This window comes from Tenrec ecaudatus, chromosome 8 (genome assembly GCF_050624435.1).
Source record: "Tenrec ecaudatus isolate mTenEca1 chromosome 8, mTenEca1.hap1, whole genome shotgun sequence".
Taxonomy (NCBI): domain Eukaryota; kingdom Metazoa; phylum Chordata; class Mammalia; order Afrosoricida; family Tenrecidae; genus Tenrec; species Tenrec ecaudatus.
In genome coordinates, this window is record NC_134537.1 from 41625671 (window position 1) to 41652087 (window position 26417).

At 43.5% G+C, this 26417-nt stretch overlaps 1 protein-coding gene across 4 annotated transcripts in view; it reads left to right on the top strand.

The window, feature by feature from the left end:
• Positions 1 to 1255: 1255 nt before the first annotated feature.
• The window catches only part of ZNF148 (zinc finger protein 148), a 143560-nt gene continuing 118398 nt past the window's right edge, over positions 1256 to 26417 (top strand). For 2 of the 4 annotated variants that reach the window (XM_075556303.1, XM_075556304.1), the window contains exon 1: positions 1256 to 1452. The gene's annotated coding sequence lies outside the window, so the exon portion shown is untranslated. Of the gene's footprint in view, positions 1453 to 20704; positions 20864 to 26417 lie in introns of those variants that run through there. The other 2 variants (XM_075556301.1, XM_075556302.1) reach the window with 2 other exon arrangements.

The window sequence follows — 26417 nt, forward strand, 5'->3', positions numbered from 1 at the left end:
CATAATGCTGGAATTTGGAGTTTTGCCAAAAAGCACTATTCAAATGAACATTCAGTTGGCAAGGTGGGTGTGGAGGAGAATTTCAGAAACGGTTATAAAGATATTTTAATTTCCTTCTTCTTACCCTTCCTTTTAAACGTTCTGTTTGAGCACGGCGGAGGCACCATGTGGGATTTTCAGATTATGATGTCGAAACCCTACTGAAGGTGTTTCATCCCATTCCCACGGCAAGTTCCTCATGCGCACATAATCAAGCAACTCAAATAGCACCTTCTGAGTTCCGTGGCTGACCCTGCTCTAAGGCGAGGACACGAAGGCGTGGAATTGTACACCAGAGCTGTATGCAAAAGCGCCTCGGGGTGCCTAACACAAGCTAATTGAATGAAGGCACCATTCAGTTGGAGCTAAGTTACTTAAGAGCACTAGTTGTGCAGCGGTTAATTGCTCAGTCAGCTCCTCTTCAGATTAGAGCCCAGAAGAGACAGTGGGGAAGTTCTACTGTCTGGGAAGGTCCTTAAGAGCGTTTATAAGCGTCACTATCTGGCTACGGTGGTTTAAAGATCCCCAAGGGATAAAATCTAACTGCGCTATACCCTAGCTCCATCAGGAGAATTACCGGATGTTTGCCGTACAGACCCCGGTGTGGGTCGTGAGCGGGAAATGACATGTAACGCGGGTCCAGAGCCGGATCTCCGCTCCACGTTAACACCATGTGTCTCGTTTTGCAGACACTAATGGGGTTTGTTGGTTTCAAGGGCAGAGGGCTGCCGCTTCCGGAAAAGGTGGCATTTGGGGAGCTAGAGGCCGACGAATGGAGATGTTAGGGGGAAAGGCTGGGTAACAAGCATAAACGAACACGTCAAGAAATGCTGGCAAATAACCTTTCACCTAGGCCCCGTCCCTTCCATTTCTCGGGGCCGGAAACGCTCTGGACCCTCGAGTCCTCCACTCCTTGGGGCGCTACGCCTGAAGACTGAGAAAGACGTCCCTAGTTCCAGTCTTTTTCAAATCGCTTTCCTCCCAAGCCTGGCCGCCCCGCGGCTGGGGGCCAGTGTTCGCGGCCACGCTGGGGCGGCGACACGCAAGCGCCAGAGGCGCGGCCACGCTGGGTCTTCCAAGCCAGGGCTCCGGCCCGGAGAGGGACGGCGCCGCGGAGCGCTTCCCGTGCGCACGGCTTCCCACAATGCACTGCGCCGGCAGCGGCGGCGACCGCGGCGGCGCTCTAGCCGCGGCATGTCTGCGTCTCGACTGCTCTGGGAGGAGGAAGAGAAGGAGGAAGAGGAGGAGGAGGGGGAGGAAGAGGAGAAAGGCGCAGGGGTGGGAGCTGTTGCTGAAGCTGCCACCGCAAAAGTTCTTCCCCCTCCCCCCCTTCCCCTCCGCTCCAGGCCCCTAGGAAGGTTGGAGCTGTCGCCGCCTGCAGTCGGTGACCGCGCGACTCGGCGCCCGTCCGCGGTAAAGCGCTCGGCCCGGCAGGCCCGGGCCTGGGGGAGGGCGAGGGAGGGGGAGGGGGCGGCGCGCGGGGGGGAGCGCGCGGCGGTAACGGCCTGACCTCGGGGGGAGCGAGCCGTGGCGAGGCCGGGGGTGGCCGGGGGACCGGCCGAGGCCGAGTGGAACGCTAGGGCTGGCTGGGAACGGGAGGAAGCTGGGTGCGGATAGTGGGTTGGGGGGTAGAGGAGGAATAATGACGGGGGTGGCGGAGGAGGGAAGGAGGCCTTCGAGGCCCCAGGGAGGTGTCAGAGGTAGGGAAAGGGGCAGAACGCGTGCCCGGGGAAGCCGGAGGGTGCTGGCTGTGCGTGGAACGGTCGGGGCGACACCGGGTCGGTCTCTGTCCACCGTGCCTGGTGCAGTGCTTTATGCGCCGCAGGCCTCAGTCCGTGTGGCTGCCCCGAGTGTGCTCTTTGGGAGAAGGGAAGGGCAGGGGTTAGAGAAAAGGGAATTCTTGCAGGGAACATAGTGGGAGTAGTGTGAGCCGGGAGAGCGGCCGGAGGGAAAGAGGCCGGCTAGGTGGAGGAATGCAGGGGGTGGAGGAGTCTTGAGGCTTCTGGGGGATGTTTATTGTGCAGATACATTAGATATTTGGTGATGGGAAGGGCTGCAACCTTCCTAAGGAAAGGAAGCTGGGGTGTATGGGTTGTCCGTGAATACAAGGGATAGCATCGGAAGCAAACGGGAGTGCTAAATATTGGAGAAGATGACGGGAAAGCAGGATAAACTAGACAGATGTGATCTAATTGGTAACTGTTGGCCCAAGGACTAAAGAGTTATTTCACATGGGCCAGAATGACATAGTTCCGAAACCAGTCTGGGCGCTTCCGAAGATGCCATCTGGTAAGTGTGGGTCCTGGTTCTGGTTGGGGGTCACTGAGAATTAGACCTTAGTGCATCGTTTGATCTGAGTCATTTTATTTTAGACCTACACCAGTGAATAGGCTCCCCTCTGAGATAGCCCCTGCAAGGAAGGGCTGGGTGCTGCAGGATGCTCTAGGACAAGTAGTTGAGATCTCTGCGAATTGGAAGACCTTACCAAAGACCGGATGAACGCTACCCTGACTGATGCTAGAATGCAAATAATTTGGCTTGGTAGCTGTCTTCACTGCCCTGCCGCCGGTCTGGCCCGGGAGACTTGGTGTTGCATTAGTCAGCACAGGTCCTTGAATGGTGGCCCTTCTCTGGAGGCTCCATTTGCCGCTTCTGTTCATCTAATTTGCAAGATTGGTTCTATAACTCCAGGGCTGGTGGAAGATCTTTTGTCACAGTTCCGGATGTACTCCTTCACTGAGGCATGGTGGTATGGAAGAGAACGCATCAGCAAGTGTGGGCCTGCAGAGCATCTATTGCGGGCTTAGGTTGCAAGGAGGTCAGGATCAGCTGTGGTTATCTTGAGGTCTAGGAGCTCCTAGAGAGACTGGATGATTCTCAATGTCAGTTTGGAGGGAGGATTATAGCATCTTTCTTTCAGGAAGTGAACCAAGCTCTCGTGGATTTTCTGAGTTCAAATTGGACCAGACTTTCAAGAGAGGACTCTGGGCTAAAACCACATTTGTCAGTTTCCTGGAAAATCATTTCCTATTAATTAGGAAAGACTGCATACACGCATTACCTCGCTAGTGCTCTTAAGTTGCGGAGAATAATGAGCATGTTGAGAAGGAGAATTTTTTTAAAATGAAAGTAGAGGGCAGAGAGATTAAAGGGGAAGATGGAAAGAAAGATGTGGAAGAGGAAAGGGCAAATGCAATCAGTCATGCATTTAGCAAGGACCAGTACATTTCTTAAAAACAAAAAACACCAAAATCAAACCAAACTTATTGTCATTGAGTCAATTCTGACTCAGAGGGGTGGTGGGTAATACTTGAACAACATTAAAAACTGACAGAAAGAATTGAGTGTTATAAAGTAATTTGGAAACATTTCTAAATTAGTCCATCTAGATCTCCCTCATTGTAAGAGCTTTGTTTTATCCGAGAGTATTGATGGACCTCTTTCTTTTGTCGCCCCAGTATGAGAAGGCCTGCTTTCCTTCCCTTTCCTCATTGGACAACATCAAGCCGTACAATTTTGTAAGTTTAGTGGGCTTAAAAATAGTATGTCAGTACTGTACCCCCTCCTTTAAATTATGAAATAGTGTGTGTTCTTAGCTAAAAACAACAACATTGTCCTCTGGGGGCTTATAATGAATAATAGCCATTGTCCCACCTGTTCACTGCAGTCCCACTTCCTGGAGGCTCCTCCTTGTACGCACTGATTTCTGTACTTCTTATTCTCAAAATCTGCAAGTACTATGCACACATTATTCCTTGGTTTATCAAAATGACATCTTTTAATTCTTTCCTATGAATAAAAATATTTTAAGGCACTGACACTTATGCCCTGTCTCCTTCCTTTCCTATAATTGATTGTTATTTCTTTAGTGTCTTTATTGGATGCCTTTATTTCTTTGAATGTGAATGTTTACGCCTTGATTTCAGATTCCAACAACGTTAGGTCATATCAAGTGACTTCCCCGCGATATTAGATGATGATTTAGACTAGGGAGGACTTTCCTGAGTAGCGCATTTAATCAGACTGGAAAAAGTGAGTCAGGTGATAAAGGGAAGTTTGATGGATGGACCTCTAAGGATGGCCATGTGGGAAACAGCATCTTTGCAGCCTAAGGGTTGTTGGTTAGAGATGAGATAGAGTTTCTAGAACTTAGTTATCAAGTTGAGTGCAGGAATCTTTGATAGCCTCCTGGAGAGTTTTCATGGGAAATCTGGGAGTGTGTTAAAGTGGCCCTTGCATGTTCTTTGTAGACTCTGATGGCAATTCTTGTGTTCAGGAAGGAGCCGACTGGTGTGGGCATGAGTGTTTCTTTTTTGGGGAGGGAAGGACATGTAATAAGGGAGAGGAGGAGAAGGAGGAGGGGAGATGGGGAACGATGAAGGTGTTGATAATTTTGTGGCTGGCTGCAGAAATGGTAAGGGATTCTGAGGGCATTTGGATCTAGTGGCTGTGGAGGAGATGGAAATGACAGTGATAAAACAGATTGGGGGCACACTCACTGTCATCAAGTCGATTCTGACACAGCTGTAAGGGAGTAAGCACATTCAAATCACTTCATATGTTGGGAAATGGTGCTCACATACCAGAGGACTTTAAATCGTATATGGAAAATGGAATTAATGGATACATGTTTTTTTTCCCATGAATCTTTTGAAACTCCCTTGTATTACAACAGTCATAAAATATTGGTGCTTTTGAAATTTGTGCATGAGAGGCAACATCAACCATAAGTGACTGATACCGAGAATGTAAAGCTCCCAAACCAAAAACCCACTGCTGTGGACCTGCTCCAGCCTCTCCTCTCCTTTTTGGAAATCGTGTAGCCTCACCTCCTGAGGATCTGCTTCACTTTGATTAATGACAGACAGCATTCACATGCAAATCCTGTACTGCTAACTTTTGTATATGTTTCTGGAGTTAGTCTCTTTCTTTGTTTCACCTATGGGCTGTAGAGGCTATTTAATCTCTGGCAACAGCTTGGTTGTTAAATGCTTCATAAATACCTGTTGAGTGCCCGCTAGAGAGTAGTGTGTACTGTGAGCAGTGTTTGTCTCACTATATGCAATTGTGGAGCACTGATAGGTAAACATTGGTCTGTTAGATGCAAGATTGGTGGTACAAATCCACCAGTTGCTTCAGGGGAGAAAGGTAAGACTTGCTGTAAAGATTTAAAGCCTCAGAAACCATGTGCAGGGTCAGAAGAAGACAGATGAATGAGAATGGAAGCGGCAGGCAGACCCAGAGGTTCTAATCTGAACCCAGTTTAATCTAGAGTCAATCAGGTGGGAGGCAGATTTGGATTTTTGTAACTCAGGTATAAAATGACTCAAATGTTTAGCTGCTTTAAGGATCTGTCTGATTTAATTCATGTGTAGAATAATAAAAAAGTAATAGATGAAGTTTCTTCCCACAAGGTATTTCACTGTTTACATTTTTTGGGGGGAGAAAGACAATTGTGAACTAATTCCCTAACAGTGTAAGATATTAGGCAAATTGATTTTTAAAATCAAAATTATACCTCAAAATGAACATTTTTATATTGTAGTCATCTTTAGTGGCTCCACATTTATTTCACTAAGGCTACCAATATTCAGGATATTCTTTGAATGCCATTTCTGAATTACCTTGTAAATTATAGCACAATTTTATACACTTACCTCCTTCTTCAGTGTGTAATGTGTGCTTTTGGGGAAGGGAATCAATAAAGACAAGTAGGGCATCCTTTCCCAGGAATCCAGAATCCTTCTTTGATAGCACATTTAAAAATAAAACAGGGCACTCTCTTTGAATACTCTCATTGGGGACACATCAGTATCCTTGGAAAGATTTCATTTTTAGAAATGTGGAAGATTTGTCAAAGTTGAGTTTTAAAGTGAATGGAATTCTAGAGTGACCAAAGAATAGTTTAAGTTTTAATTCAGATGATCTCAAGGAATGAGAATGACCTTCTTGGTCGGTTTATAACTGGCTCTGGAAGGTACTCCCAAAGAAGACACTGGACGCATTTTGAGTGGTGGCGGGAGCTTCACATGTAAATGAGCGCATCAGATGGTTAGCTGGATGGAATGAGTAAATTTTTAAGTTGTAGCTTCTCAAGGTAACTATTTTGAAAGGACCACACTGAGTTGAATATCTAAATATATTTTGAGCATGTTTACCTATAAAATAGTTTCATTGCCTTGAGCAAGGTGGTTTCTGGAGTTTCCAATTGAGTTTTACAGACAGTAAGTGCTGTAGGGGTTAAGAGATGGCGAGATGAATACTGGTTAAAGGTTGGGGAAAGGATTTAAGTACCATACACTTCAGCTAGACATTTGAAAGGATTCTTGAGGGGCCTCAGAGAAAGGACTAAATGGCTCCAGATTTTTCTTACAGCCCTAGAATGAACCTAGAGTCCAGATCTATTTCTGACTGAAGGCTTTCAGCCTGTTTCATTTTAGCTGCTCCTTCTGGTTTGTTCTGTTTCAGATTCACATTTGCTGGGCAGGTTTTGAGTTGGACAACTGTGGTATCTATTTCCACCATGTCTAGTGTAACTCTTAGTTTGCCCCTGTCTCAGCCTGTACCCCACAAATTTCTTGGTCTGAGTGAAAATCACGAGTCAACTTGGCTCCTTTATAACTGGCATTTTCCTGCTGCATGCTTTTCTCAAATCTGCTTTCTGAATTGCAGGCTAGAATAGATAGAACTGAGGGCGTGTGGCCAGAAGACACCAGCTTCTTGAGGAACTGAAGGAAGTAGAAGGTCTCCAAGAGAATTAAGGGGATCTGACTTGCATATACGTTTCTGTTTGTTCACAATCAGCCTTGTTCTACAAAGGACTTCATGGGGCAAGCACAAATATATCCACACTACATGAGTAGAAATAATTGAAGCAGTCCAGTACAGAGAAGATGAGGGAAGAGAGAGTGCTCTGGTTACAGATTGTAAGATCTATCATTGTGGGTTGTGGAGAATTCGGAATGAAGTGGAAGATAGACATGTGGAGAAGAAAGACATCTGATAGGATGGTTCCGATGGAAGGAAAAGATTATTGAAGTGCAACAGGTTATGTTCATAGGAAGATTGATGTTACAGAGGATTATTTTGAGGTTCGTCTGGGGAAGGAAGATGGTGAGGCTTTCTGAAAGGTAAGAGTTGGTAACTGAAGGTTGGAATGAAGTAGAAATGCTCTTCATGGCATTGACTCTCAACAGGATTTCAGAAGAGGAAGGATGGTTTCCATGGGTGAGCAGATGTTGCCAACGCCCTGTTACGTGTAGTCAGGACACGTGAAGCGGCATCCTCTGTTGGTGGTTGTACTCTAATATGGGAGCTGGACTTGTGCACAAGTAACGCAATGATCATGAGTGTATCAGAAGTACATTTGGCTAGGATGACATTTCCCTGACCTTGCTCCAGATAAGACGTGGCACTTTATCTGGTCTATGAAGGGATGGGTGGGATTCCAATTTGCAGAGATTATTGGAAAGAGTATTTTAGCATAAGCAAATTCTTAGAAGTAAGAAGCCCAAGGATATGCTGGGTATCTTAACATTTTAATTCTTACATTCTTTTTTAATCATATTTTTACCATGCTACACAGTAAGACAAGTATTTCTTCCATCAATATACACCTGTTGTCATTGAGTACATTCTGACTCATAGCTGCTCAATAGGGCATCCAAAGCTTGAAGGCAGACTGCTCATCACCTCCTCCTTGGGAGAGAGGTGTGGTTTCAAACTGCTGATATCTCAGTTAGTAGCCAAATACATAACTACCGGGCCACCAGGACTATTTTACCTAATATCTACATGTGTAAATGTTTGTGTGCATGTATCAAATAAAGTTTTTTTACAAAGTACCTGTCACAGATTGAATTGTATCCCTAGGGGTCAACTGATTTTGACTGTGATTCCTAGTGGTTTGGCAGTCATGTAATAATTCAGTTATCTCTCAAGAAGCAATCAGCCAGTTAGTTGTAAAAGGATCAGTGGAACCCTTGTGGCATAGTGGTTGCACATTTGGCTGCAAACTGCATGGTCAGCAGTTCAAAACCATTATCCCCTGGGGGTTTTCTACTCATACAGAGTTAGCGTTTTGGAAACTCGGGGGGCAACTCTCGTCTGCCCTATAGGGCTGCTGCGACTGAGAGTCGACTCTGGCGGTTAAAAGAGATCAGCGTGGAGTGGAGCGCAGTGCCCTTACTCAGGTCTCAGCTCTGATCTGATGGAAGGGAGGTTTCTTGGGTGTACCAAGGATCCCTGGTGCTGTAGTGGTTACACCTTGGGCTGTTATCCACATGGTTGACAGTTTGAAACTACCACCAGCAGCTCTGAGAGAGAAAAACTGGGCTTTCTACTTCTATGAATAATATGGCCTATATTGAGAAGAGTGAGCAAAGGGGGCAGGACCTCAGGATCATCAAGGAAGAAGCCAGAGCAGAGTGCTTGTCTTTGGACACAAGGTCCCTGTGCTGAGAATCTCCTAGACCCAGGAGAAGATTGATGCCATTATACATGGATCTCCAAGGAATTTTGGGCCCATAGGTTTTAGAACTGAGAGAGAGAGTGCCTTCCCTAGAGATGATGAATTCAAATTTCTAGCCTGCTAAATTGTAAGAGAATATATTTCTGTTTCTGTTATAAAGCCATCCACTTGTTTTCTGTTACAGCTGCATAAGATAACCAAGACACTCTCCTTACTGTGTTCGGCTCACTTGCATGATTTCCTTGATTAAAAAAACAACTAGATGAGGAAAAAAATAGAACTGGTTGTGACTCATTAGACTAATTTCATGACCAACTAAATAATTGGTCATAAGGTATAGTTTGGAATACAGACTGTTCATGACTAGAGTACAGAGTTATATAAGCATTATATAAGATAAAGCTAAAAAATGGATAACTTTGAAAGAAACACATTATGCAGTATTTTACTTAGTAAGCAAATAGAGCTGGATTTTACTCCTGACCCTTCTTTTTACCCAGTTCTGTGGTTATAGAGAGCATTTCTTCCTTTCTGGGTCTCTTGTTTTCTCACCAGGAGATTCATTATCAGTCTGCCTTCCTTGTAAGGATTATTGTGACGATTTGAGGATTGAAATATGCTAATGCATCATTAATGTATAGTTATTGAGCTTTGTTTGAACAGGGAAATGATCCAATGATTATCTCTGATAGATAACTCAATCAGATGGTAGCTAGGTAGGCTAGATTGGGGCTAGGTGGTGGTAGAACAAGATTGGGGGTGAGAAGAAGAGTTAGAAGTCTACTGCAGACATTAGGAAGGGCTTGATTAGTTTGATAGCAGTAAGATTAAAAATAAGGTCCTGGGATGTGATTAGATATAGAAAGGAAGAAAAAATAACTAGAAATTTAGAACTATGAAAAGATGCAAGTAGAAGAAGCTGAAATAATATGTTTTGGGGTAAGAGGGACGCAGGCTAGGCAATTTAGTTTCTTGAAGGTGGTAGATAATTCTTTATTGAATGATTATGTATGTAAGTCCTGGAATTGTAAATGGAGACAGTGAAGGATGGGTGTAAGAGGAGAGATGCTCTTGAAATATTCTATAGATGGACTACAGGAATTTATCTTTACAGAAATTATTGTTGTATACATTTAAAAAAATTATTGGGGGGCTCATACAGCTCTTGACACAATCTATACATCCATCCGTTGTGTCGAGCACATTTGTACATTTGTTGTCATTATCATTTTCAAAATATTTTCTTTTTACTTGAGTCCTTGGTATCATCAGCTCCTCATTTTTCCCCCCACTCTCCGTCCCGTACCCTTGATGATTTATAAATTGTTATGTTTTATTGTGTACATGAAATCCCTGGGTAACAAACATCCAGCTTCTGGATATTTGGACATGTCCTTTAATGTGCAAACGTGCTCTCACTTTGAAGTGATTAAACCAACCTTTGCACCAAGTTTCCATGGCAGTTACCTCCATTTTCCACAAGTGCAGCTTTTAAATTATTTTTCACTGAAGTAAAGCTAAACAAGAACCATCTGTACCTGTTCTGACGTACCTGCAAAGACGCAGTGAGCAAAGCATCCTGTTGGTAACCTGGGGACTCCTTGTACTTACTGTGTGCAAATCTGCCTTGGAGGAAGGACAGCCAGAATGCTCCGTCTGTAGATGCGAAGATGCTTAGACGTCATCTTGCATGTTTTGGACTTGTCATCAGGAAAGAACACTCGCTAGGAAATAACATGATGCTGAGTAGAGGCCTGGCCATCTCGGGGAAACTTTCAGTGAGGTAGAGTGTCAGAGTAGCTGCGACAGTGAGCTCAGACATACCAAGGATCGTGAGCTTGGAGTGGGACTGGGTAATGTTTAATTCTGTTAGACATATGTTGCTATGGGTTGAGGCCAACAGGTTGGCAGCGAGCAACTTTCTGCAAGGTTTCGTGGCGGACAGTGTGAAGAATCCGTGCATGTTTAACAGTTACTGAGCTTTTGGTGAAAGCTCACACAACAAGCTGGCTTTTCATTCGGGCAGTTTTCACACACTGCTCACTGACATTCATTACATTTCTCACATCGTGTTAGCATCCTTTCTCACTGTGTTCAGTGTGTTCCGTTTTGCGTTGTGCAGTTGCCCTGCCCCTTTGTCCTCTCATGTGTGCTTGCGACCTTGTGGTCTCCTGCAGGCGATTTTTGAGTAGAGCCTTGGTTCCTTCTTGGGCGTCCCACTCACTATTCCACTAAAGATGGTCTCGCGGGACGGGCTCAGCCCTAGGCTTAAAGATTGTGGTGGAGGGATCCTCTCAGAGGGTCCTTTGTACTTTACTGTTCGTTTGCTTGGCTTTTTTTTTTTCACTTTATATAGTTTTTTTTTTTAACAATTTATTGGGGCTCATACAATTCTTATCACAGTTCATACATATACATACATCAATTGTACAAAGCACATCTGTACAGTCTTTGCCCTAATCATATTTTTCTCTTTTCCTTTTTTACATTTTATTAGGGACTCATACAACTCTTATCACAATCCATACATATACATACATCAATTGTATAAAGCACATCCATACATTCCCTGCCCCAATCATTCTCAAGGCATTTGCTCTCCACTTAAGACTTGGCTTTTTTTTTAATAAGAACTTTTCTTATTAAAATTGTACCTGGAGCCAATCGTTGTGGCCCCGAGCAGAATGATCAGTGGCAGTAGCTGAACAGTTCCTTTAGTCTCAGGGCAGATGAGGTGATAGGTCTTCTAGATAGGATTCTTCTCAGTGCTTTTGGTTGCCTCCGTTGCTGTTTTGTTCCTGACGAGTCGAGACTCATACTTGTGTTGGTGGCTAGTCACAAGCTTTGAAGACTCCAGGATCCTAATCACTCCCCTGGGAAGCTGATGGTGATTTTTGTGAAGTGTAAAATGCCAATTGATTAAGTTGTTCCATAAGAAGATGGTCTTAAGCTTTCAAACTCAGAAAACCAGTTTGGAAGGTGCTTGATGATGTCTGAGAACTATTCCTATCTGTGTCTTCAGTGAGTATGTGTAGGTACGTAAAAAGTTTAGCTATAAAACCACCGGCCTCTTTATTGAACAAGGAAATGAAGATGTGAAGCTCTGTATTGATGTGTTCTCCACGAAGGTCTACACACTCTGGAGGCAGTGCTTCCCTCGCTCACCTTCCCTGCAAGATTCTGCACGCGTGGTGTGAACTGTATCAAGACGGCAGTTTTGTCACTCTCAAGGAGACCCAAATTATGTTCCTTGCAAATGTCCTTTGAGTTTGGGGAGCGAAAAGTGTCCAGGGCAAAATGAGGGTTGTAGGGGAGATGGGGTAGGGTTTCCCAACAAGTTTCCCAACAACTTTTCTGGCCATTTTGTCCCTCATGCAATACTCAATTCTTAAAAAAAAAAAAAATTACAATAAGCCCCCTTGATTTCCCTGTGTCTTTCAAGAAAATCTTTCAATATTACCATTTGGGGAATAGAAAACATACCATAGCCTCTCCTCCTTCACCTTCTGAGCTGACTTCTCTCCCTTTAATGTAACTGTCCTAGCAGATCCCTTTGGGAGCCACTGTTTGATTGAACCCTGAACTCTGGATTATATTGGTAAAGTTAAGATTTGTTCCACCAGATCCTCTTCATTAGCTTTGATCATACTTAAAAAGGGAGAGAGAAAAATCAGTTCCCTTTTTCATTTTAAGGTACCCGAATAAGACTTAAGATTTGTCATGGACTGATCACAGGTGTGTTTAAACTTTTTCTTTGGAGTAAATCCATGATTATACAAGAGGGCTTCAGAACAAAGTTATACAAGAAGTTTGCAGGAAAATACTACTTTTTCCCCCTTCAGTCCATTATCTTTGAATCCCATTTTCTTCATGAACTTTGAAGCCCCTCATGTGAACTGGAACCATGCTAGCAGTGTTTTTATCACAAGTGCCCACATTCACATATTGGTATTACACGGACAAGTCTTTAGTCTGTAGAAAGTCTGTTTTTGCCACCTCATCTTGTCAACCACCAATGAGCATTGCTCTATATTTACTCTTGTCTTATACAAGAGGGACCTTATAATAAAACAAACTCACTGCCTTTGAGTCAAGGGCGACTCATAGGGCAGGGTAGAACTGCCCTTTTGAGCTTCTGAGACTATTCCTGATAATGCGAGTAGAAAGCCCTGGGGTGGTTTTGAACATCTAGTCAGGTGTACTGCAACCCAGTGTGTGACCACTACACCACCAGGGCTCTCGGGTCATATGTTATTTGCCCTTAATGCACATGTTTACATATGATAGCCCGTGCTATAGGAGTTAATCCAGGGACAAAGTGTATACACATCTATCCATGACATAGTACTGTGGCGTGTATGATGAGGGTTCACCTTTTGGACGAATTGCTATATTGTTTAGACCTTAAAGAATTATGATGGGCAGGCTGGTCAGTGTTGGCATTCCTAGAAGATAGTGGTGGGAATGGGGGTAAAAATGGGGGTAGATATGAGAAATACTTCTAAGAAAAAATGGAAGGTCTTGGTGACAAGTGGGAAGCAATTTTTTGGGAACGATGAAAGAAAGTTAAGGGTTACTAAGATTTTCAATCTGAGAGACCGAGAATGGTGATACAGTTAACAGACATTACTGGGTTAAGTTGAAGAATTGTTTTGTTGGGGAAGAATGGCTAGTCATGATTTTAAGACACATTGACCAACCTGTGAGGTACCAGCGGATAGATACCCAAGGGGAACTGCCATGTTAGAGTTAAAGACATTGTATTATGGCCGAGGAAAGAGGTTCAATGCAGATTTGGGAATATGACACTAGTTGTTGAATTTACTGATTTTGAACTTGATAGGGTACTGATGACTGACGTTTGGTCTGATCATTGAGATGTCAATTGAAACAATAGTTGAAGAGACTCTAGTTATAAATAAATCATCCTATATTCTAACAGGAATAAAGTAGACGATAGCAGAGGGTGGTAGTTTAAAGATTATTCTTTTTGCGAGGGGGCAGGTGCTGTGGGAGACATTCATTTGAGGAATGAAAATGTAGAAGCAATGCCGGGAGATGTGATTCTGAGGAAAGGAGAATTCGAGAAAACCTGAAGATAAATTGTGGGGGAAAATCCACAATTTGGGCCAAAGGAAGGTGCGGTAGTCATTGGAGACAAACGCAAGCAGCGGATAGAGTAGATTCAGCGGATAGAGTAGATAAGCCAGGGAGGTCATTCAAGTGTCATTGCCAGAGAGAGAACAAGGACATGGAAGATGGGTCATAGGGTTTTTTCCTTGTGATTTTTCAGGAAAACAATTTAGAGGCCAGATTGAGGATAAAGGACTGTTTCAGCTTTGTTAATGTGGAAGCCATGAATGTAGGGGCTTATTAAATTTACTTTAAGAAAGAAAAATGAATGAACAGATGATGAAGGTACAGTAATTTAGAGGCTGCAAAGAGGATCTGGTTACAGATGGAACAGGTATGATTTGAGGGATTTTTATGGATGGGATTATTTGATGAGATTATACATTTAAATAAGAAACTAGTTTGAATCAGTCAGTGGGATAGAGAGTTGCCCTGAGAATGAATCTGTTGTGGGGGAATTTCTGGTGTGCTTTATTAACATCCAGGGTCTGGGTGTGGAGAACCCAGATGAGGAGGCTGGCCGTCCCTGGGGAGTTGCCAGGTAGGTGAGTGTCATGGAAGGACGGTCAGGACAGCCTGGAGAGGGCGGTGTTAACGTGACTGGCGCACAGGTTTCAGTTGTGTCGGGAGGCAAATGAAGCCAAAAAGAGGCGAAGAGCAGCTATAGAGCTAGAAGATAAGGTGGTGGTCAAAAGGGCAGTGGGGAGTGGCTCTGAAATTAGTTTTTATGGTACAGCACTTCCAGCTGTTTTCAGTATGATGTATGGGAAACTTCAAAAAGTTCATGGAGAAATAGAATTCAAAGATGATAGTGAAACCTTTCCACAAAGGGTTTGAAGCCTCCACTTATGCGGGGGCGGCTGCAGTGTAAATGAAATTGAGGAAGGCCAGGGTGTAGAAAGTTCTTCACTATGAGTATTGAAGTCACTTTGAGAAGAATGGCGAGTAAGTGGGAGAGAGAGGAAGCTTGGGAGGAGTGTATTCTGGGACTCTGGAGATGTGGCCTGAGGGGTGATTTGAGTGCTTTGAAAGGCAAAGGGTGGTTGTGCCTGGACAACAGTGAGAGTGGCCCTGGGGAGCAGAAGCAGTCAGCCCGTTCATCAAGCTGCAGGAGGAGGAGAGTGACCGCTCAGTCCTCCAAAGTACTAACAGGTTGCCCAAGACAGGCCAAACTTGAAGTCAGATCATGTGATTGTCATCATCAGATGCAGTGAGCCTAACTGATAGTGACCCTAATGGTCGTGTTGTCTGCAGTTGAGAGAAGTAGATGGATTTGATACATTCTTCATTCTGTCACAGTAATTAATGCAAAGTCATAACCATTCACATGTAATGTTAGGGGGCTTCAAAATATTTTAGGAAAATCTCATTGCCTTTTAATTCCACTTTTCCATGAACTTTTTGAAGTCCCTGCTATATTGTTGGAAATGCAGTTGAGAGATATTTGTGGATTAAAAATGAGACACTAAAGACAAAAAGATAAGTGGGAGGAGTATTACTATGGAAGGCAGAAGATGTAGGATAGTGTGCTGACAGTAAAACTGGACTTGTGGAGTTTAGCTGGATGGGAGTAAGAGTAAAATGAAGAGGAGAAAGTAGTTTGTAGCAGGGAGTATACAGAGAAAACATACTGCTGCCTATCCAAGACACCGGGAGTTACTCCGAATAGCCAGTGGCCTGTTCCTTCTCCGTACAGATAGGGATAGTCTATGCCGTCCATGATTCAGATGTGGTAATCCATGGAATGTCATGCATAACTAACACCAGGACACCTGTAATTGCTATACAAGTATCTCAAACCACATGAAACTTTTTTTGTAAAAATGGGTGATAATTTATTTATAATAAGAGGCTTATTTCAAAGAAATCATATTGTGAATGAGGGGGAGTGCAGCGTGGGGGACTCAAGACACATCTGTGAGCAACTGGACACCCCCTTAAAGAAGGGTCTCGGGGAGGAGATGAGCCAGTCAGGGTGCAGTGTAGCAACGATGAAACATACAACTTTCCTTTAGTTGCTAAAGGCTTCCTCCTCCCAGACTATCATGATCCCAATTCCACCTTACAAATCTGGCTAGACCAGAGGATGTACACTGGTACAGATAGGAATTGGAAACACAGGGAATCCAGGACAGATGATCCCTTCAGGACCAGTGGTGAGAGTAGCGATACCGGTATGGTGGAGAGAGAGTAGGGTGGAAAGGGGGAACTGATTACAAGGATCTACATGTGACCTCCTCCCTGGGGGACGGACGACAGAACAGAAAAGTGTGTGAAGGGAAACATCGGACAGTGTAAGACATGACAAAATAGTAATTTATAAATTACGAAGGGTTCATGAGGGAAGGGAGAGTGGGGAGGGAGGGGGGAAAATGAGGAACTGATGCCAGGGACTTAAGTAGAGAGCAAATATTTTGAAAATGATGAGGGCAATGAATGTACAAATGTCCTTGACACAATGGATGTATGTATGGATTGCGATAAGAGTTGTATGAACCCCAATAAAATGGTTTAAAAAAAAGAGGCTTATTTGAAAGACAAAAAGGCTTAAGTAAAATTTGAAGAGTATAAGGTGAGTAGGACAGTGGAGGTATCCTGAGGCGTGTACAGTTGTGTGTGTGTCCTGGTAGTCCCCGATTTATGATAGGATTTCCTGACAACTCTGTCTTAAGTCATTTTTACTGTAAGTTGAAAACCTGCCTTTTAAAAATTTGTATTTTATATTTAAAAACATATTATGTATGTTTTAAATTATTTTATTATTGCCTTTTAAATAAGAAGTTTTAAGAATTCAAACTTTATTTGCCTTTGCGGGTTGGCATGAGAATGATAACATCAGCAAAGTACATGTTGCAACCTGTATGTAGTTTATATTACTAATGGTAAGATGCACACCAAAAACACCTGAAAAGTCGTAAGTGCTGCTTTTCATAACTGGAATATGTTGTGAATTATAGGCTGGGGACTGCCTGCATAATGAAAGTGGTGCTTTCTGTCTGATTTCTGAGTTTATATATCATTTTCTTAATGTTTCTTAGGAAGTTTTGATCTGTCTTCTCATTTAACTTCATGTGTGTGTATATATAGGTATGCATGTATGTGTGTGTGTATGTATATATATATATAATTTCCAGATCTACAGCTCTTCACGTGTGTTTTTGTCTTCGTGTCACAATGGCATGGAGGGCCATATTTACCTTGTCTGGCTTCTCTGGAGGCACAAGGCAGGGGTCTGACTTGCTTCTCCTCGCCTCCATCCTCTCTTACCTATTTGGACACCACCATTCCTTTGTGTTTTTCTCTTGGGTTTGATTGTTGCTATGGCCACCCAGAACTCACCGACTCTACTCTCCAAGAAGGGGGTTTAATAAGGAAATTAACAGGTTGCTACATGTCATTTGTCCATAACAGTATATCTCCTCAGTCAAACCTCTGTCGGGTCCTCAGCCTTTCAGCCTCATGGTTTGTCTCTTGGCCTCCTCCTCTGTGACCAAGAAGCCCACCTGCTGTTCCGCCTCGCATCTCATAGTCTTAGTGCTGCTCCTCTGTTAGCTCACCGTCTCCTTGTATCTTCCTTTGGTTTTTGGCCCGACTCCTTTGCTCTGCCCTCTAGTCTCCTTGCCACAACCTCTGGTGCTTCTAGCCTTGTCCTCTGCCACTTCAGACAGATCTAGATGGTCCTGTTCATCATGTAGTTTTGTCTTTCAGCAGACTTTATCCGTAGAGAAACAAAAATTATAGTGTCTTGAGTCACATTCTCTACTAAAGTGTAGATTCAGAATACATCCTGTCTTAATCCTTGAACAGAAAACTCCTTCCAGGGTCGCGGGAGAAGTGCCAGTCAGGGTGCAGTGTAGCATGCGTTGAAACATACAACTTTCCTCTAGTTCTTTAATGCTTCCTTTCCCCCCACTATCGTGACCCCAATTCTGCCTTACAAATCTGGCTAGACCAGATCATGTACATGGGTACAGATAAAAGTGGGAAACACAGGGAAGCCAGGACAGATGAACCCCTCAGGACCAATATTGAGAGTAGCGAAACCAGGAGGGTAAGGGGAAGGTGGGGGGGAGAATGGTTCACAATGATCTACATATAACCCCCTCCCAGAGGGACAGACAACAGAAAAGTGGATAAAGGGAGACATTGGTCAGTGTAAGACATGAAAAAGAAAATTTATAAATTATCAAGCATTCATGAGGGAGAGAGGATGGAGGAGGGAGGGGGAAAATGAGGAACTCTGATACCAAGGGCTCAAGTAGAAAGAAAATGTTTTGAAAATGATAGTGGCAACAAGAGTACAGATGTGCTTGACACATGGATGGCTGGATGGATTGTGATAAGAGTTGTACGAGCCCTCAATAAAATGATTTAAAAAAATGAAAACTCCTTCCAAAATGGGATTCTAACAGGCATAGAGACTATGCTAGATGCGCTTTATTAAGTAATTGACTAATCGGCCTTTTTTCTAGTTTTTATTTGTTATTTAACATCTAAGGAGTTGTTTTGCTAATCACACAAACAAAATATACATAAGCATTACGCTTTGCTCACTTAACAATACAAATATAATCCTGGGGTTTGGAATCGTCATCGCCCATACACTTGCTGTCATAGGTTTAATTGATGGTATTTAAGAGAGGCCCACCTCCATACTCTGGCCTTTAACTTTACATCTTCTCTTATTAAACTTTTGCCTGTCTGGTTCTATGATAGTATTTATTTTGGTCAAACTTTGATCTCTGTTACCTTTTTCTTTCATTACTCCAGATTACATTCTCAACTGGTTATCTAATTGTGGTTTTTAAGATTCTCCTTCAGCGACTTGCTGTGAACCCTGCAACTGACATTTTAAACTATTTTCATTTAGGAACTGAATGTTGTGTGCTTTAAATCCCTGGTTGCCTTATACCCCTCATAGGACCACTGATTCTTTCAACCTCTTAGCAAAGAATGTTTTCCTGCCTTTCCTGCTCAAACCTGAGTCTAAAAAGGCGTATGATCTTCGTTCATGCTTCAGGGAGCAGGCATACTCAGGTTGGATTTAAGAAGTGTCAATGAGAGCAGTGTGACCAGGCACAGGATTCATGGATTTGGTGTTCCGTCCCAGTGCAGCTTTGCTCTAGAATTAGGGCCAGCACCCAGCTCAGGAGCATTCGTTACTTTTTTGCTACATTTTGTCAAATACAAATAGAATACTGTGAAGGACCTACAGAGACCCAGAGCTTCGAAGCTCTAAGGTCTAGGGATGCCATTGCCCAACTCACAAAACTTGGGTGCATCTTGCATCTGCCTTGTCTGGGCTACAGTGTTTTCTGAACCTGCTTCAAACATCCCTGGGCCTTGGGGAGTAATGTGAGTGGATTGTGTGGATTAGACCAATGATAGGCGCTTTAAGAAAGGTGCTGAGAGAAGTTATTAGTACAAATGACATGGTATGTTTTAAGTGACTTCACAAGGCATATGCTGTTGTGCATGTGCTGCTGTTGTGTCAGTTTTGACACAACTGTATAGGGCTTCTGAATCTAAATCTTTAGGGGAGCAGTCTTTTCCACAGAGTGGCTGATGGGTTTGAACCACCAACGTTGAGGTTAGCAACTCCATGCCTAACCTACATCGCTCCCTGGGTCCCAATTTAAACTCACTGCTATTTAACCTATTCCCATTCATAGCGACCCTACAGGCCAGAGTAGAACTACCCGCGGGTTCCTGAGACTAAATCTTTAAGGTAGTCAAAATCTCATCATCCGCCCACTGAGCCACTGGTGGTTTCAGACAGATGACGTTGGGCTTCGCCAACCAGAGGCCACCTGGGCTCTACGCTAACCTTGACTTTTCCTTGTCAATTTGAGACGCGCCAGTATTCAGGGATTGGAATGAAATGTATATACTGCAGAGTCTTGTGCATGTGTCTTTGGCTACACATAAACACCTGTATGTGTGAAAACATACATTGGTAGTGGGAATTTATTCATTTGATTAGGTTCTATAATTAGAGCCTTTAGGGAAATGGGCATGGTAGGTCTTGTGTTTTGAGTGATTCAAATGGGTTGTGAGAGACTATTGAGAAAGATTATTGCTAGCTTACCAGGGGCATATTTAGGAAATGGATTTTCAGTGATTACCTTTCTGGAACAGGCTAATAAAATTTGAAAGTGTTGGGTTTTGTCAAATGCTTTTCCTGCATTAATTGAATTAGGAGCAAATTTGTGTTAAATTGCAAAGTATTAGCTTTGAAGGAATAGACAAGGAAAAAATGCAGTGTTTTGAGAGCTGTTTATGAAATGATTTGGTAGGAACTGATAATTATAAAAGTTGTGGAGATGTTTTGAATTAGAAGATTGGGAGATGACTTGGAAAGGATTTATAATGTGGCGTTTTGCTGTTAGAAAAGTTAATTTCAAAAGATGAAATTGGAACGATGGGTTTAGAACATTCTCTGCGTTGGGAGAAATGCAGACCGCCAGCACAGGAAGGTAAGAAAACAGGAAGGCATGGGAAAACTGAAGTAAGTAAAGTAAGGTGTGAGGACACCGGGATTGAGGGAGGGGGTGACGGACACATATGTCTGCAGGGCACGGTATGTGAAACTAGGTTTGACGACTGCTGTGGGATGGCTGTGGGACACTCGCTTTCATTAAGCCCCAGAGAGAAGCAGGGGCTCAGGGAGCCGAGCTCGGGCCCCACTGGCGCGGGCGCCGGGCGGGACCTGCCTGCTGCGCGCTCCGCGCCGACCGGGCCGCCGGGCTGGACTTGCGCGGCCGCGGGCCTGGGCCTGCGGGGAGGGCAGGGCTGCTGGGCGAGAGAAGGCCCGCGCCCGCGCCCCAGCCCCGCAGCAAGCCCCGCACGCGCCCGCGGCTTTCTTTTGTGTGCGTGTGCGTGAGCGTGAGCGTGAGCGAGGCGTGTGCGCGTGCGCCGCCCGCCCGCCCGCGTGGGCAGCGGGAGGCTGCGGCGCAGCCGGGCTGCTTCCTGCCTGGGTGGCTGGCGCGCCTGCGGCTGCGCGAGCGGAGCGACGGGCCTGGCGGCGGAGGCCGAGGCCGCGGCCGGGCCGGGCCTCGTGAGCCGCGCGTCTTCCGGGTCGGCCCCGCGGCGCCGCCGGCCCGGCCTGAGCGGGCTGCGAGCTGCGAGCGTGCGCTGGGCCGCCAACAAGTGTCTCCGCCGGCGGGGCCTGTCGCGCGGGCATTGACAGCCCGCCCGCCCCGCGCTGCTCGGTTCAAAAAGGTCAGCCTGCTCCAGAAATGTACTTTCACTTGGTGTCAGAGTAAAGCTCCGTACGCCTCTATTCTTATGTTGATTGCACTCGTTAAACTTGCACGTTTAGTTAGAGTTAAGGACAGTCTTAAAACCTTTCCAAAATTAGGCTACCAGGCAAACGTTTGCTCTCCAAACTTTGCAGAGCACTTTTTACGTGCTGGGAAAGAACTCCTTGTGTAGCAGACCGAAAGCTAGATTTAGGACATGCAAACGTTCAGCCTTTCCCACCAACTTGAATTTACAGCAGCATTTTTTGTTTTGTTTTGCATAATAATTGTCTTTGTTTAATTTACATATGGAGCTTTGCAAAACTGGTCATGGTATGATTAAAAGCACTTATTTATAGAGGGCAGTGGTAAAGTCACCACACAGTGGAAATTTCAAGTATGCTAAAATGTTGCTATAAATAAAATCCTGTTCAGATTTTTAGATTTTGTAAATCTAAAAATACGTTGGCAGTTGTCCTTTGGGTGCAGGAGAAGGTCCTAAGTTTCTCTGTGCTAGTTTCTGGGCAGATTTTTAGTATTGTCAACATGATAATGGTGTAGAACCTTAACCTCAGTGAATAATTTGTGATAACAAATCTGTTTTGCAGCTGAGAGTGAGCTATGGGTCTCTTATTCTCAGTTTGATGACCAATCCAAGAACAGACTAAGGAAACTGGATATTTGTCTTGTTTGGTGGAAAATATGGCTGAGCTGATTTATAATCTGCCAGAAAATGAAGGTGTGAATACGGAATTTTCTGTTAGAATGTTTAAATGTAATTTCTCCACTGAATTTTTGGGCCTTCCTTGGAAAATATAAAGGACTGGATGTTTCTTCGGAATGTTCCTTTCAATGGAATTTGTAGCACAATTTACACTTGATTAAAATGTACTTACGATATTTCACTGGGTGCATGTGTTTGGGTATATTTTCACTGGTAAGAGAATAGCAGGTAACTTAATAATGTTTAACTTCCTCAGAATGTGCTAGGGAAAAGGGGAGTTATGTTAGTTTAATTGATCTCTGCTGAAATCTTTAGGACTTTAGTTTATTGAGGATGCTTAATCAGATACTGATGCTGTAGATCTTCCCCTCAACTTCCTGGCCTGTTATTCCCATCATTACTGTGATACCCAGACAACAATATTTGGCTGATACCTTCTTCAGTAGCCCTCATACTCAAGGATGGCTTTCTCCTTTTAGAGTATATGTATGGGTTGCAACGGAACCTTTTATTTTGTTAGAACACATTCCTAACCACCTTTTCATACCTTCCCTTATGTATTACATAAACTCCTTCCCAACCCCTAAGGACCATGACAAACTTAAATTCTCTTTCTCACCCAGGGCTGGTATTTAGGTAATGCTGGGAGACAGTTGCTTGCCCTCCTGGAGGGTTTTCTGGCCCCCAGTGCATAGCTGCAAAGCACCCCGCAGTGTACAGGAGTGCCCCCACACCATAGAACTATGGGGACCAGATGCCTGCCAGTCCATCCCGACTGGACTCTTGAGTGTAGGTTTTACCGGGGCTGAGTCTTCTGACTTTTAGCGAAATACACACTGAGTATTCAGATGAAGTCTTTTCAGATTAATTACCCAGTATATTATCAGTGGGCTTCTTTGTATGGTTTTCAGTTTCCTGTAGAGTTACTTTGTTTTTTAAGTGAGTAAACCAGTGAAGACAAAACACTGTATGAGCAAAGATTTCTTTAAAAATAATTTTATATAGGAGACGGGTTTTTCCCAGAGATATTTTAAAATGCATATTAGCAGGAATAAAAAAACCTACTAAAGAAGCCGCTGTTAATATTTTTCAGTGTAGCTTTCTTAACCTTTCATTATGGAAACTCTTAAGAGGTTAACAAACCAAGGACCTAGCTTTAATTGCAACAAACAGCCACTCCTTTTCTATCTGTACCTCTCTAGTCACTTTCTCCTCTGATTGTTTTTAAACTTTTATTTTGAAATGATTATAGACCTCAGAAAGTTGCAAAATTAGTTTGAGTCCCTTGTATCATTCCCCCAGTTTCTCCCAGCAGGGAAAAACTCTACTAAAATATCAAACCTAGATCATTGACATACACACACCCAAACAGAAGTAAGGCTTTAGTGGGTTATGCATCAGACTGCTAACCCCAAAGTTGGCAGTTTGAATCCATCAGCCACTCCAAGGGAGAAAGATGTGGCTTGCAACCTCAGGTAAAGAGTTCCATTCTTGGACCCAGTCCTGTGAGGTCACTGTGAGTAGGAATCCACTCCTGGGCAGTGAGTTGAGAAAACAAAACAACATAAAAATCTAACCCCACAATCATCACATTAATTCTGACTCACAGGACAGACTAGAGCTGCTCTTTAGAATTTCAAGGCTGTAAATCCTTATGGGGCAGACAGTCTCATCTTTCTTCGAGGAATGTCGGATGGTTTAGTAGGCCATTGTAACCCATCAGGAATGGGGTTGGGTGGGTTGCCAATACTTAGTACATTATTGTTATCTAGAGTATAAAATTTTCTCATTTTCACCATTTTCTTGTATTCTTAGATGTATGCGTATATGGTTTTGTGTAATTTTGACCCATGTAGAAATTTATGTAAAGGCCACTACACTTTGCCATCACTCAAAGTAATGCCTCTTTGCTAGTCTTTTTGTTTGCACCCCACTCGCTTCCTTGTCCTCCGCAGCCACTGTTGTGCTCCCATCTCCGTAACTTTGTCATTTCGAGAAGGGTAGATACATTTAGTATGTAACGTCCCTGGGATGAATGCCCAATGGCACAACTGCTAGATTGTATGGCTTCTGCTGTACACGTTTAGTGTTTATAAGAAATGTTTGAACTATTTTTTTATCATTTTATTAGGGGCTCATACAACCCTTATCACAATCCATCCATTCATCAATTATGTCAAGCACATTTGTACATATGTTGTCATCATTCTCAAAACACCTGCTTTCTACTTGAGCCCTTGGTATCAGCTCCTCATTTTTCCCCTCCCCGCTCCCCCTGAACCCTTAATAATTTGTAAATTATTATTATTTTGTCATATCTTACACCATCCAACGTCTCACCCACTTCTCTACTGTCCATCCCCCAGGGAGGAGGTTACATGTGGACCTTGTAATATGTTTCCCCTTTCTCCCTCACCTGCACTTCACTCTCCCAGTATCACCACTCTCATCACTGGTCCTGAGGGGTTCATCTGTCCTGGAGTCCCTGTGTTTCCAGTTCCTATCTTTGCCAGTGTACATCTTCCAGTCCAGCTGGATATGTAAGGTAGAATTAGGATCTTGACAGTGGGGGGTGGGGGAGGAAGCATTCAAGAACTAGAGGAAAATTGTATATTTCATCATTGCTACACTGAACCCTGACTGGCTCATCTCCTCCCCGCAGCCCTTCTACAAGGGGATGTCCAGTATCCCACGGATAGGCGCTGAGTCCCCATTCCACACTCCCCCTCATTCACAGTGCTATGATTTTTTTTTTTGGTCTTTGATGCCTAATACCTGATCTCTTGGACATCTTGCGATCTCACAGGCTGGTGTGCTTCTTCCATGTGGGCTTTGTTGTTTCTCAGTGAGATGGCCCCTTGTTTATCTTCTAGCCTATAGGACCCCAGATTCTATATCTTTTGATAGCTGGGCACCATCAGCTTTCTTCACCGGATTTGCTTATGCACCCACTTTGTCTTCAGCGTTCATGTCTGGGTAGGCTGGTGTGCTTTTTCCATGTGGGCTTTGTTGTTTCTTAGCTAGATGGTCGCCTGTTTATCTTCAAGCCTTTAAGACCTCAGACACTATATCATTTGATAGCCGGGCACTGTCTTATCTATTTTCCAGAATGGCAGTACCATTTTAGGGTCTCATCATCAATGTGTGAGAGATTCAGGTTTCTCTGTATCCTTGCTAGCATTTGTTATCATTTAAAATTTTTAGCTGTTTTTCTAGTTCTGAAGGGATAGCTTGTTGCAATTTTAATTTGAAGTTCCTTAATGACAAGTGACCTTGAATGATCTTCAGCTGCTTATTTGCTTTTCATGTGTCCACTGTGGGGAAGTCTCTGTTCATGTTTATTTTCTTTCTTACTTACTAATCAGTATTTTTGTTTTTTTAATTATTGTGTTATAACAGGCATTTGAAATTTTTTTGTCAGATAATATGGTTTGCAAACATTTTATTTGTAACCTGTATTTTTTTTCTAGAATAATATTTTTGTTGACATATCTTACTCATTCCAATATATCCCTTCCCATACAGCTCTGTTGTTCAATCCCATTGGGTGGACTTTTATAATTAACAATGTTATCAACCTAACCCCCCCCCCCCCCCGCCATGTCCTGTTCCCTCTGTGAACCGTTGCTCCTGTCAGTGTCTCTCAGGGGTCATCTATCATGACTACCATGTACTGAATGGTCTTAAATGGAGAAATGAACATGACACAAGTCTAACATGACCAGTGAGGTATAACACGTATGGACTATAATAGTATCGGGGGGGGGGGGAATCATAACGAGCTAGAGGATAGTTATGTGATTCATCAGTGCCACACCGCACCCTGGATTTGTCCTCCGTTCCATGAGGCCCTCTTAGAGGGACTGTCTAATTGTCTTGCTGGTAGAGTTTGGGTCTCTACTACATCCACTCCCCTTTATATCAATTTGGATGCATGATTTTTTGAACGTGTGATACTTCTTTTCATTGATACCTCATGATCACACAGGCTGGTGTGCTTCTTCCATGTGGAAATATACAAATGGCTTTGTTGCTTCTCTGTTAGATGGCCACTTATTTAACTCCAAGCCTTTAAGACCTCAGACACTATTGTAGATTCTATTTTCTGTTTTAAAAACTCATTTTATTGGGGGCTTGTTACAGCTCTTATCACAATCTATATGTACATCCATTGTGTCAAGTACATTTGTACACATGTTGTCATCATTCATTCCCAAAACATTTTCTTTCTACTTGAGCCCTTGAAATCAGCTCGTTTCTCCCCTCCCCTCCCCTCCCTCCCTCACCGACTGTTGCCTCCCTTCACCCTTAGAAGGAACGTGTAACCCAGGCATTCTCCTGCTGGGTATATACCCTAAAGCAGCAGTTCTCAGTGGGGGTCCAACAGTTGCCTGATTCATAGTTACAGTTACAAGCAAAGTTACAGTTAAGAAGTAGCAAAGAAAATGATTAGGGCAAAGAATGTACGGGATGTGCTTTATACAATTGATGTAAGTATATGTATGGATTGTGATGAGTTGTATGAGCACCTAATAAAATGTTAAAAAAAAAAAAGTAGCAACGAAAACAATTTTATGGTGGGGGGTCACCACAACATGAGGAACTGTATTAAAGGGGCGCGGCATCAGAAAGGTGGAGAACCACTGCCCTAAAGGCTTGAAAACTGAGATACAGATACTTGGACATCTGTGTTTGCTTTAGTTTCACTCCTAGTAACTTAGAGGAAACAACAATTGGGGTCTTATCAACAGGTGAACGAATAAGCAATGGAATATTATTTAATCACAAAAAGAAATGAAGTTCTGGTACA